Source organism: Sorex araneus, chromosome X (genome assembly GCF_027595985.1).
Source record: "Sorex araneus isolate mSorAra2 chromosome X, mSorAra2.pri, whole genome shotgun sequence".
NCBI lineage: Eukaryota > Metazoa > Chordata > Mammalia > Eulipotyphla > Soricidae > Sorex > Sorex araneus.
This window is the reverse complement of record NC_073313.1, coordinates 70,531,963-70,539,293: the sequence shown is the minus strand read 5'-3', so window position 1 is coordinate 70,539,293 and position 7,331 is coordinate 70,531,963.

The window sequence follows — 7,331 nt, the reverse complement described above, 5'->3', positions numbered from 1 at the left end:
CTATATCTGTCAGTGATACTATCACTAAATTATCTCAATGGAGCCTTTGTGTCTATATTTCAGTCTCTTAGAGTTTTCTTTAGCAATTTTGATTAATAGTGTTTTACAATTTTCAGTTACCTCTTTTTAATTCCATTCACCTAAAATATTCTTTGAAAGAAATGTTAAAATATTATTGTCTTTGAGTTTGTATAAAATTCAATGATTATGATTGTACTAAAGATATGCTTTGAGTGCAGGAAATCCTGGTTTGATACGCATACCAACACAGTATCCCCCAAGCACCACTGGAAGTTTTCCCCAAAGTCACAAGTAGCCCCTTGGTGCTGCTAAGTGTGGCCCTAAACCAAAACAAAAATATGTATTTTTTTCCCATTTTTTAAAATTAAATCACGGTGATATACACATTTACAAAGTTGTTCATGATTGGATTTCAATCATATAATGTTTCAACACCCATCCCTTTACCAGTATACTTTTCCCACCAACAATGGTCCCAGTTTCCCTCTCTCCCCGGCCCCCAACCCCCCCATCCCACTGTGTGCCTCTATGGCTCTCACTTTTCTTCTGTCTGTCTGTCTGTCTGTCTCTCTCTCTCTCTCTCTCTCTCTCTCTCTCTCTCTCTCCTTTGGGACTTATAGTTTGCAATACAGATAATGAAAGATTATCAAGTATATCACTTTCCCTCTGCCCTTCAGCCCCCACACCATCTTGTGGCAACAGGAGACCTGTTCTCCTGACTCATTTCACTCAACATGATACTCTCCTTGTTCATACAAAAATTATGTTCTTAAAACCCAACTTTTTCAGGCCCAGAAAGGTAGCACAGAGAGCAGGGCATTATTCTTCAAGGAAGCTGACCAGGGTTTGATCCCTGGCCTTCCATATGGGTCCCAAAGCCTACCAGTTGTAGTCGCTGATTGCAGAGGCAAGAGTAAGCTCTGAGGACCATTGGACATGGCCCATAAAACAAAAGCCTAAAGTTTTCTTAATGATACTTATTTTATGCTTTGCCAATAATCTTTTAGTTTACTCATTTAAATGCTTAGCTTAGTATGGTCCCCTGAGCACGGCCAGAGGTAATTCCTGAGTGCAAAGCCAGGAGTAACCCCTGTGCATCGCCAGGTGTGACCCAAAAAAATAAATAAATAAATGCTTAGCTTAGTGAGGTATACTAGATGTATAAAAGAAATAATTCATTTATTTTTTAAATGTCTATCATGATTCTGTGACATGTAATGTGATTTGGAGATGACCACTGGACTAGAGTTATTACCGACTGGATTCCACGAGATGTCAAAAGAATGCCTGGCCACCCATCAATGAGATAGTCAGACTTCTTGGTCAAGACCCTGAATGAACGGTTTGAGGCTCTTTATGTTCTTGGAGTGAGAAGATGCCATTGGGCTACACTATCACACTGCAGGGACAAAGGGAGACATTACTGTCACCCGCATGATCAAATCGATGAGCAACAGGATGACAAGTGATACAAGTGATCGTTATTCTGTGGTTTGCAAAACTAGTAATAATGGTTTCTCATTCACATGATTCCAACAAAGATCCAAAGGCAACATAATGTGTATTGTGTTGGAATTATGTGAATAACACATATTCGTCTTCTAAATGCTTGATATAAGACCATTTATAAATCACAATAACAGGCCACCCAATTCAGGTACTAGCCCGGGTCGGGGCTCCTGGCCGGGGCCGCGTTTGTACCCGGTTCCCAGGAAGGCTGGTTTTCATCCTTGGTCTGCGGGGGACAGGAATTGAGGAACACTGTGCCGCAACCAAAGCTGAATCATTCCTCGGGCTCTCTGCCACCCAATTCAGGTACCAGCCCGGGTCGGGGCTCCTGCCCGGGAACTCGTTTTTGCCCGGTTCCCAGGAAAGCTGGTTTTCATCCTTGGTCTGCGGATGTTGGGAATTGAGGGACACTGTGCCGCAACCAAAGCTGAATCGTTCCGCATGCTCTCTGCCACCCAATTCAGGCACCAGTCTGGGTCAGGGTTCCTGCCCTGAGCCACGGCCGCTAATGAGATCACAAGTTTTTCTCTTCCATGTTCCACAAGAACCAGAAGTTACCCGTTTATCTAGAACTTTCACCAGGTTAGCTTAACCAACAGAAACACATTAGCCAATATCTCATTAAGCCCATCTAAATTATTATTGAATCATAAACAGAATAATATCAGTGAGTGTGTAGGGCTGAGCCACATAGGTCACAATGGTAAAGCAACACAGATCCCCACCAAGCTTACTTGTTGGAGAGGCTAGCCCAGAAGACCCCAACATCAACGAAGTGATATACAACCTCTCTGACAATGAATTTAGAAAGGAGCTACTTAGGATATTTAGGGAGCTAAAAGAAACAATGGGAAGCAATACCAATAAAATACAAGAAGATTTGAAGGTGGAGATGCGGAAAATACAAACGGAAATGTCAGACATGAAAAACCTGGTAGTAGAAAAAAAACTCACCGGATGGCCTCAGCAGCAGAGTAGCAGCTACTGATGACAAAATTAGTGAGCTCTACGATGAAGTCCAGAGACTCTCTAGAAAACAACAGGAAATGGAAAAGAGACTGACAATCCAGGAACAGATGGCAAGAGAAGATCGTGATGAAGCCAAGAGGAGTAATATAAGAACTACTGGCGTCCCAGAGGGACAGGAAGAAAATCCTGATGAAGAAGAAACCATCAAAGACATCATTGCTACGATGTTCCCAGAGCTGAAGAAAACATGTGACCACATTCAGGAGGCCCGAAGGGTACCAGCTAGAAGAAATCCAAATAAAATACCCCAAGACACATCCTGATCAAAATGACCAAAACCTTAGATAGAGACAAAATGCTGAAAGCAGCAAGATCAAAGAAAGAAATTGCCTATAAAGGAGCATCCTTAAGATTCATAGCCGACTTGTCTGATGAAAACACTCAGGGCCCGAAAACAGTGGTGGGATATAGTGAAAAAACTCAAGGAAATAAATGTCTCACCAAAAATACCTTGCCCGGCTAGGCTCTCCTTCATAACAGAAGGAAAAAACACACAGTTTCACAGATAAACAACAGCTCAGAAACTTCATACACTCAAAACCATGGTTGCAAGGACAACTGAATGGGCTACCTTAAGACAAAACAGGACCCTCAAATACACCAAACTTCAGCAGAAAAATGGGACAAAACCCCATAACAATAATATCTCTCAATGTCAATGGGTTAAACGCACCAATTAAAAGACACAGAATGTCAGGATGGATTAGAAAATTGAACCCAACATTCTGCTGCCTGCAAGAAACACATCTCAACAGTCAGAGCAAACACAGGCTCAAAGTCAAAGGCTGGAAAATAATCCTACAGGCGAACAACTCCCATAAAAATGTATCTCAGACCACATTGATTTCAGACTGAAGAAGGTCACAAGAGACAGTGAAGGTATTTTCTTATTGATAAAGGGATCTGTACAACAGGATGAACTAATAATACTAAATATACATGTACCTAATGAAGGACCAGCAAAGTACTTAAAACAACTACTTATAGACTTGAAGAAAGACATCGATAGCAACACAATCCTAGTGGGAAACTTCAACACTGCTTTATCACCTCTTGATAGATCAACCAGACTCAAGCTCAGCAAGGACATACAGCATCTGAGGGAAGAAATGGAAGAAAGGGATTTAGTAGATATATACAGGACACTTCATCCTCAAAAAGATGAATATGCATTCTTCTCAAGTGTGCATGGAACATTCTCCAAGATAGACCACATCCTGAGCCACAAAACATACCTCCATGAAATTAAGAAGATAGAGATCGTATCAACGATCTTCTAGACCATGATGCCCTGATATTAGAAATAAATCACACACAAACAGAAAATGAAATCAAACACCTGGAAATTAAACAGCGAACTATTGAACAATAAGTGGCTTAGGAAGGAAATCAAAGAGGAAATCAAAAGATTCCTGGAAATGAACAAAAATAAGGACACCAGTTACCAAAACCTATGGGACACAGCAAAAGCTGTGCTAAGGGGAAAGTTCATAGCTCTACAAGCATTCCTCAGGAAGGAGGAGCGAGCCCACATAAGTAACTTAACCTCATAGCATAAGAGCTTGGAGAATGACCAACAAAAGGAGCCCAATCCAAACAGGATGAAGGAAATAATAAAACTCAGAGCAGAAAGTAATGAGATGGAAACCAAAAAAACAATCCGAAAGATCAATGAAAACAAGAGCTGGTTATTTGAGAAAATAAGCAAGATCGCTAAACCTCTAGCAAGACTCACAAAAAAGGGAGAGAGAAAACCCTAATAAACCAAATTAGAAATCAAAAGGGGACATTACAACAGAATTTGAAGAAATTCAAAGGATCCTCAGAGATTACTTTGAGAATCTTTATGCCATGAAACATGAAAACCTTGAGGACATGCATAAATTCCTAGACTCCTATAACCTCCCAAAGCTATACCAAGAAGACCTGGAATACCTGAAAAGACCTATCACCATCAAAGAAATTGAAAAGGTAATAAAAAGTCTCCCCAAGTACAAAAGTCCTGGCCCAGATGGATTTACTAGTGAATTCTTCCAAACCTTTAAAGAGGACTTACTCCCAATCCGCTTTAAGCTTTTCCAGTAAATTGAAGTATCAAAAACACTTCCAAACAGTTTCTATGAAGCAAATATCACCTTGATACCAAAAACAAAGATACCACAAAGAAAGAAAATATCCTGATGAACACAGATGCAAAGATTCTCAACAAAATATTAGCAAATAGAATCCAACGCTCATCAAAAAGATCATACACCATGACCAAGTAGGATTCATCCCAGGGATGCAAGGATGGTTTAACATTCGCAAGTCAATCAACATAATTCATCATATTAATAAAAGAAATAATAAAAACCATATGATCATATCAATAGATGCAGATAAAGCATTTGACAAGATTCAGCACCCGTTTATGATGAAAACTCTCAGCAGAATGGGCATTGAAGGAACTTTCCTCGGTATAGTCAAAACCATCTACCAAAAGCCCACAGCAACTATCATTCTCAATGGGGAAAAAGTGAAAGCCTTACCTCTAAGATCGGGCACAATGCAAGGTTGCCCGCTTTTGCCACTCCTATTCAATATAGTACTGTAAGTCCTGGCCATAGCAGTTAGACAAGAAAAAGATATCAAGGGCATACAGATAGGTAAGGAAGAGATCAAGTTATCACTATTTGCAGATGATACAATACTATACTTGGAAAACCCTAAAGACTTTTTAGAAAAGCTCCTAGAAACAATAAGTCCATATAGTAAAGTGGCAGGCTACAAAATCAACACCCAAAAGTCCATGGCTTACTTATATACAAATAATGAAAGAGAAGAAAGAGATATTAAAAAAACAATCCCATTCACAATAGTACCTCAGAAGATCAAGATCCTTGGAATCAGCTTAACCAAAGAGGTGAAGGACCTATACAAGGAAAATTACAAAGCACTACTTCAAGAAATTAAGGAGGACACTAGGAAATGGAGACACATCTCCTGCTCATAGATAGGGAGAATTAATATTATCAAAATGGCAATACTGCCCAAAGCACTATACAAATTTAATGCAGTCCCTATCAGGATGCCCATGACATTTTTCAAAGAAATAGACAAAACACTCCTGAAATTTATATGGAACAATAAACCCCCACGAATAGCTAAAGCAATCCTTGGAAAAAAGAAGATGGGTGGCGTCACCTTCCCCAACTTCAAACTCTACTACAAAGCAGTAGTAATTAAAACAGCATGGTATTGGTATAAAAACAGAATTGCAGACCAATGGAAGAGAGTTGAACATCCTGTCACAGACCCCCAAATATATGACCACTTAATCTTTGACAAAGGAGCAAAAAATGCAAAGTGGAACTAGGAAAACCTCTTCAACAAGTGGTGCTGGGAAAACTGTATGGCTACCTGCAAAACAATGAACTCAGACGTCTGTCTAATGCCAGACACAAAAGTCAGATCAAAGTGGATTAAAGACCTCAATATCAGACATGAATCTATAAGGTTCATAGAAGAAAATGTAGGCAGAACTCTCCATGACATTGAAGCTAAAAGCATCTTTAAGGATGAAACACCACTGACCATGCAAGTGGAAACAAACATAAACAAATGGGACAACATCAAACTAAGAAGCTTCTGCACTTCAGAAGAAACAGTGACCAAAATACAGAAAGATTCCACAGAATGGGAAAGAGTATTTCCCAATACCCATCTAATAAGAGATTAATATCCAGGATATACAAGATACTTGTAGATTTGTATAAGAAATAAAACTCCAACCCCATCAAAAATGGAGAGAAGAAATAAACAGAAGTTTCCTCAAAAAAGAAATACAAATGACCCAAAGGCACATGAAAAAATGCTCCACATCACTAGTCATGAGGGAGATGCAAATCAAAACAACAATGAGATATCATCTCACACCACAGAGAGTGGCACACATTCAAAAGAACAAAAGCAACCAGTGATGGCATGGATGTGGGAAAAAGGGACGCTCCTTTAATGGTGGGAATGCCAACTGGTCCAGCCTTTCTGGAAAACAATATGGACAGTCCTTCAAAAACTAGAATGTGAGCTTCCATATGACCCCACAATACCAATTCTGGGAATATATCCCGAGGAGGATGCAAAAGAGCACAGTAAAATGATATCTGTACCTGTATATTCATTGCAGCACTATTCACAATAGCCAAAATATGGAAACAACCTGAGTGCCCTAAAACAAATGACTGGTTAAAGAAACTTTGGTATGGGGCCGGAGCGATAGCACAGTGGGTAGGGCGTTTGCCTTGCACGCGGCCGACCTGGGTTCGATCCCCGGCATCCCATATGGTCCCCCAAGCACCGCCAGGAGTAATTCCTGAGTGCAAAGCCAGGAATAACCCCTGAGCATCGCTGGGTGTGACCCAAAAAGCAAAAAAAAAAAAAAAGAAACTTTGGTACATCTACACAATGGAATACTATGCAGCTGTTCGGAGTGATGAAGTCATGAAATTTTCTTATAAATGGATAAACATGGAGAGTATCATGCTAAGTGAAATGAGTCAGAAAGAGAGGGACAGACATAGAGGGACAGCACTCATTTGTGGAGTGTAGGATAGCATCACATGTGGCTGACACCCAAGGACCATAGATACAATGTCAGGGGGACTACCCCATAGCTGGAAGACTGCTTCATGAGCAGAGGGGAGAAGGCAGATGGAATAGAGAATGGATCACTAAGAAAATGGTGCCTGGAGGAACCAGTTGGCATGGGAGATGCATGCCAAAAGTAGATAATG